General features: G+C 48.2%; 1 long non-coding RNA gene across 1 annotated transcript; it reads right to left on the reverse strand.

Moving 5' to 3' along the window:
• Positions 1–1,975: 1,975 nt before the first annotated feature.
• Positions 1,976–4,578, reverse strand: LOC117062445. The gene is made up of 2 exons (XR_004428377.1): positions 4,434–4,578; positions 1,976–2,194 (listed from the first exon to the last, which is right to left on the reverse strand). It is a non-coding gene; the product is annotated as an uncharacterized LOC117062445 (long non-coding RNA).
• Positions 4,579–6,075: the final 1,497 nt, after the last annotated feature.

Genomic DNA, 6,075 nt, shown 5'->3' on the forward strand with positions numbered 1-6,075 from the left:
CAAAAATTAGTCGGGCGTGGTGGTGGATGCCTGTAATCCCAGCTACTCAGGAGGCTGAGGCAGGAGAATCAGTTGAACCTGGGAGGCAGAGGTTGCAGTAAGCCGAGATCATTCCACTGCACTCCAGCCTAGGTGACAGAGTGAGACTCCATCTCAAAAAAAAAAAAAAAATTAAACCCAAGCCTATGGGCTACACATCCCCACCAGCATGGTGGCAGGACCTCAACTCCCCTTTCTAGCCTCCTTTCCATCTAGTATATTTCAGTGGGTGCTTGGGTAAGGTCTCAGTCATGGGATCTCGTCTCTCTGGGTCACTGCCTGTCTTAGCTCATTGTGCTGCTGCTTCAGCAGAATACCACAGACAGTATAACTTAAAAGAAAAGAGATTTATTCAGTTTATAGTTCTGGAGGCTGGGCAATCCAAGAGCATGCCACTGACATTTGGTGAGGGTCATCCTATGGTGGAAGGGTGAAGGCAGAAGTGAGCACCAAAGACCAATAGGCACCAGGAGCCACACTTGCTTTGTAACAACCCACTCTTTTAATAATGATGTTAATCCATTAATGAGGGCTTTGCTCTCAAGACCCAATCACCTCTTACTAGGTCCCACCTCCCAACACTGTTGCACTGGGGATTAAGTCTTTAACATATGAACTTTTGGGAGGCACGTGCAAACCATAGCCCTGCCCATGCTGTGGTGAGTCTCTCTGCAGTTCTGGGGATGCCACAACTACCCTGGCCCTAGAGGATGCCAGTGTCTGGAATCATGCCAGCCCAAAGGGTGGCCACAGACCTGTTCTTTTTTTAAAATTATTTTTATTTCTTTTTTTGAGGTGGAGTCTCGCTCTGTCCCCCAGGCTGGAGTGCAATGGCGCTATCTCAGCTCACTGCAACCTCCGCCTCCCGGATTTACGCCATTCTCCTGCCTCAGCCTCCCAAGTAGCTGGGATTACAGGCGTCCACCACCACGCTCGGCTAGTTTTTTATATTTTTTAGTAGAGACGGGGTTTCACTGTGTTAGCCAGGATGGTCTCGATCTCCTGACCTCGTGATCCACCCGTCTCAGCCTCCCAAAGTGCTGGGATTACAGGCTTGAGCCACCGTGCCTGGCACCTGTTCTTAATTCTATTTCACTGAAAGCTCTGGGAAAACAGGAAAGAAAAATAGAGAATCTTCTGCCTGGCTTCTGGATGTGGCTATTCTCAGAGCCCACAGGCATGTATCTGCTCCCATGTTTCTCATAGGAGCTTCCTTATCAAATGGCAGAGGCACCTCCCAGAGCTCTCTGGTCAGAGTCAGCTTCTCTTACCACACTCGCAATGCCACCTAGGTGTACGACTCTAGTGGGCAGTGTTTTCATAAAATACAAATGGATGACACTCCCTGGAGTTGTCCAGTAGAGTATACTTGAGTGTACCTACTTCACAGACTTCTCAGGACACAGGCTCTGGAGAGGAAGCCCAGAAAGCCCAAGAAGTTCTTGCCTTTCCCCTGTCCAAGGCCCTCCTTGCAGGCTCTCATTGGATACTTTAGCTTTAGCCTCCTCCCAGTATGCCTGACATTGGGGTGAGCTTGCCCCTCACCCACAGAATGGGGTGCCTTGTGGGCCCCAGAATTGAGTACATATACAGTCCATGACTAACTTTGATTACACCACCATGTGTTCACGAGTCTGTCTCTCCTACTGTGTGCCCCCTAAGGGCAGGGGGCTGGGTCTTAATTCATCTTCATATTTCTAAAACACAGCAATATTAGACACTGGTGAGTAGTGGATGAATGGATGAATAAGACTCAATAAAGGCATCAGCTTTAAAAGGCATCAGCAGGTGATTTCTGAAAACTTGCCAGATCCCCATGTCTGAGTCCTCCTTTCATCTCCTCCTTGACTCCCCTAAGAATCCTTGCCATGGTCCCCTTCTAATCTATCTCACCACCTCCTCACCTCGGCCAGGAATGGCCTCACCCAGTGAGTTGTATTCTTGGCTGCATATTAGAATCACATGGGGAGCTTAACAAATATACTGATGCCTAGATCTCACTCCAGATCAACTAAACCCAGTGTGCAGCTGAGGTTGAGAACCTCCACACCCAGGCCACCAGAAAGTTCCACATCACATGCTCTGAGGCAGCAGGCTCTTTGAAAGCATGGGTTGGTGTTCACAGCACTTGGCATTCATAGAATACATGGAAAATCTAGACAGAAATAAAAAACAGAAAGAAAACAAAAGAAAACAGGAGGAGAATTAAAAGCAAAAAAAAAACAACAACAACAACAGAAAAAACACCTTTATGCCCTGGCAAAGAGCCTGCCCTGTTGTAACGCACTGGGCAGCTGGATTAGGAATATCTACTGTGAGGTCCTAGATGTGCTCCTGCCCTGGGACTTTGGTCCTGCAATCCACTGTTGCCCAATCTTCCATGGGCCTTTCAGGCTTTTACTGTGCTCAGCATGTGATCAGCTTGCTGAGGCTCTAACACCTACTGTACTCACTGCAGCCTCCTGTTCACTTGCCGCTCAGTGAGGCCCAGGTTGGCCATCATCCTTGCCGAACCCGGGTGACCTTTAGTTTAATTGGCTTTGGTGGCCTCCAAGGAGGTCAACTTGAGATTGTCGGCTGATTATCCAAGGGCCTGCACCCGCCTGGGAGGGCAGCTGGATCACTGCATAATGATCAGAGCTACAAGGCCATGCCCCTGGGCTGGGCTTGCTGGCCTCTGAGCTCATAGAGAAACTTAATTTTGACTTTTTAGCTGCCACTGCGGCTGTGAGTCTCTGGAGCAGTTTTTACTTAAAAATGTACCATTAACCTTGTCCTCATGGCTGTCTTTTCCCCAGCTTCCTTCTTCCAGGGGCCCAGAGACTTAGTTAAAGACCTTTAACCTTTCTTTACACTTTTGCTTATTTTAATGGGAATGCTTGAATTGGTTCTGTCAAGTCAAAAAGCAGTTACCTATTATCTTTCAGGATCACAGAGTGTCAAAGAGGGAATCTGAGACCTTACCCATCACAGAGGTTCTCAAGCCTGGCAGTAGAGTAGAACTACCTGGGGAGTTTGAAAAGGACTGGTGGCTAGGCCTGACCAATTCAGTAGCATCTCTAGAGGTGGGGATTAGGCACTGGTGTTTGCAAAGCCTCCTTGTGATGCTAATGAATAGACATGGTTGATAACCATTCATTAACCAAAATTCCTTTATTTTTCATACAAGAAAATTAAGACTGAGGTGCTTGGGGGCAATTCTGAGCTGCTAGCCCTGCTTGGATGTCCAGGGAATCTGGAAACAGAACAATAACCCATAAAGTTCTGTTCTCATCTACCAGTTAGATCTCTCTGGAGACTACTTGCCTGCTCTGTCACCTTCTTTCCACTGCTTACATTTCTATTTTTTTTTTTTTTTTGAGATGAAGTCTCACTCTTGTCCCCCAGGCTGGAGTGCCATGGCGCAATCTAGGCTCACCACAATCTCCACCTCCTGGGTTCAAACGATTCTCCTGCCTCAGTCTCCTGAGTAGCTGGGATTACAAGTGCGTGCCACCACACCCAACTAATTTTTGTGTTTTTAGTAGAGACAGGGTTTCACCATGTTGGCCAGGCTGGTCTTGAACTCCTAACCTTAGGTGATCTGCCCACCTCAGTCTCCCAAAGTGCTGGGATTACAGGTGTGAGCCACCACGCCTGGCCCCCACTGCTTACATTTCTAAGTCAGAAATCTAAGAGGGTCGGCTGGATGCAGCAGCTCATGCCTGTAATCCTAGCACTTTGGGAGACCGAGGCAGGCAGATTTCTATAGGTCAGGAGTTCAAGACCAGCCTGGCCAACATGGTGAAACCCCATCTCTACTACAATACAGAAATTAGCTGGGTGTGGTGGTGGGCGCCTGTAGTCCCAGCTACTCAGAAGGCTGAGGCAGAGAATTGCTTGAACCTGGCAGGCAGAGGCTACAGTGAGCTGATATTATGCTGTTGCACTCCAACCTAGGTGACAGAACGAGACTCTGTCTCAAAAAAAAAAAAAGGAAATCTCTAAGGTTCTAGAATCTCTCTTCTTTCCAAAACCACAAACCCTTTTTCTTTTTTCTTTTTTCTTTTTTTTTTTGAGATGGAGTCTCATTCTGTTGCCCAGGCTGGAGTGCAATGGAACAATCTCAGCTCACCGCAACCTCCGTCTCCCAGGTTCAAGTGATTCTCCTGCCTCAGCCTCCTGAGTAGCTGGGATTACAGGCCCCTGCCACCATGCCTGGCTAATTTTTGTATTTTTAGTAGAGATGGGGGTCTCACCATGCTGGCCAGGCTGGTCTTGAACTCCTGACCTCAGGTAATCCACCCTCCTTGGCCTCCCAAAGTGCTGGGATTACAGGCATGAGCCACCGCCCCCAGCCTAAAACCCTAAACTCTTAATATACTCATTCAATAGATGTGCCAGTCAAAGTACACCTTGCCTTGGGTCACCAAGCAAGTGTCTTTGTCCAGGGTTCCATTTTCAGTCCCCCATGGCCGCAATCTGCTGAACTTGGGCTTTCACCAGGGAGTGCCAGGAGCATGGTTCATCTTCAGTCCGATTTCAAAGCTGGAAGTTAGGACACTTTGAACACTTAACTGAGGGGGAAGCTAGATGTTTCGGGTTTTTTGGCTGTCTTTTCATTTTGTAGGTGCTAAATAATTATGACAACACAGTGAGGCTGAAACTGCAGATGAGGAAGAGGTAACCACGCTGTGTGAGACAGGCAAAGGACCTAGAGTGGAAAAATTGTAGGAGACATGCGCTCACTCTCACGGTGGTGCAAGAGCCTCCCTGCATGTTAGGCTGTCGGCCCGTCATTTGCCTTACCCTAGGACCCAACTCTAAGGCAGGAAAAGGGAGGGCAGGGGAAGGGGAAAAATTCCATCCTAGCTGCAGGACTAAATCTAGTATTTATTCCAAGTTAAATATAGATCGAATGCTAATATGCCAGTCTTAGCCTGCCTTAGGCAGCGAGTCCGTCTCAAAGACCAATGACCTTGCAAGCGGAGAAGGCCATCGCTGAGAGCCCCTCATGGACGCCGACGCTACGCTGAGGAATGTTCAGCCTTTCTCCTTCCCACTGCAGCCCCCTGCTTCACCAGCCTAACGGAGCCTCTGAGCGAAGGTGGCCCCTAGAGAGGCACAGAACAGTGACTCCTCAGAAAGGGCAAGTCTAAATGTTTCTTTTTCTTTCTTTCTCTTTTTTTTTTTTAATTATACTTTAAGTTCTAGGGTACATGTGCACAAAGTGCAGGTTTGTTACATATGTATACATGTGCCATGTTGGTGTGCTGCACTCATTAACTTGTCATCTTTTTCTTTTTTTTAACTCCAGACGTTGCTTCAGAAATAAGCTTGAGTCCTGAGGCTTCGCATCGGTCCTAGAGTACGGGGCAGGAAGTGTGACTTCAGAGCATGGGAAAGTCTCCTCTTCTTTGTGGAAATGTTCAACGTCGTGGTCCACTCTGACCCCAGAGTTCATAATTAGAGCTTTATACCCTTTGTCTAATGTGAACTGTAAATTCCTTGGGGAGTTAGCGTACACTGAAGCATATTAGTTCTTTTTTTTTTTTTTTTTTTTTTTTTTTTTTGAGACGGAGTCTCGCTCTGTCGCCCAGGCTGGAGTGCAGTGGCCGGATCTCAGCTCACTGCAAGTTCCGCTTCCCGGGTTTACGCCATTCTCCTGCCTCAGCCTCCCGAGTAGCTGGGACCATAGGCGCCCGCCACCTCGCCCGGCTAGTTTTTTTTGTATTTTTTAGTAGAGACGGGGTTTCACCGTGTTAGCCAGGATGGTCTCGATCTCCTGACCTCGTGATCCGCCTGTCTCGGCCTCCCAAAGTGCTGGGATTACAGGCTTGAGCCACCGCGCCCGGCCAGCATATTAGTTCTTATTGAGAGCTGGAATGCCTGCCCCAACGCTGCATGAAACAAGCTCACACCCCTGCGGCGGCGACTTGGGTCCTTTCCCTGCAGAGATGCGTGTTAGGCCACTCTGACCCGAGGCAAAGCTCTTTTCACCATCTGTATCTGATAATCAATTATCATGTGTTATCCTGTGACTTCACTGTATTATTT

The sequence above is a fragment of the Trachypithecus francoisi genome, unplaced genomic scaffold, assembly GCF_009764315.1.
Source record: "Trachypithecus francoisi isolate TF-2019V2 unplaced genomic scaffold, Tfra_2.0 Lachesis_group17, whole genome shotgun sequence".
Taxonomy (NCBI): domain Eukaryota; kingdom Metazoa; phylum Chordata; class Mammalia; order Primates; family Cercopithecidae; genus Trachypithecus; species Trachypithecus francoisi.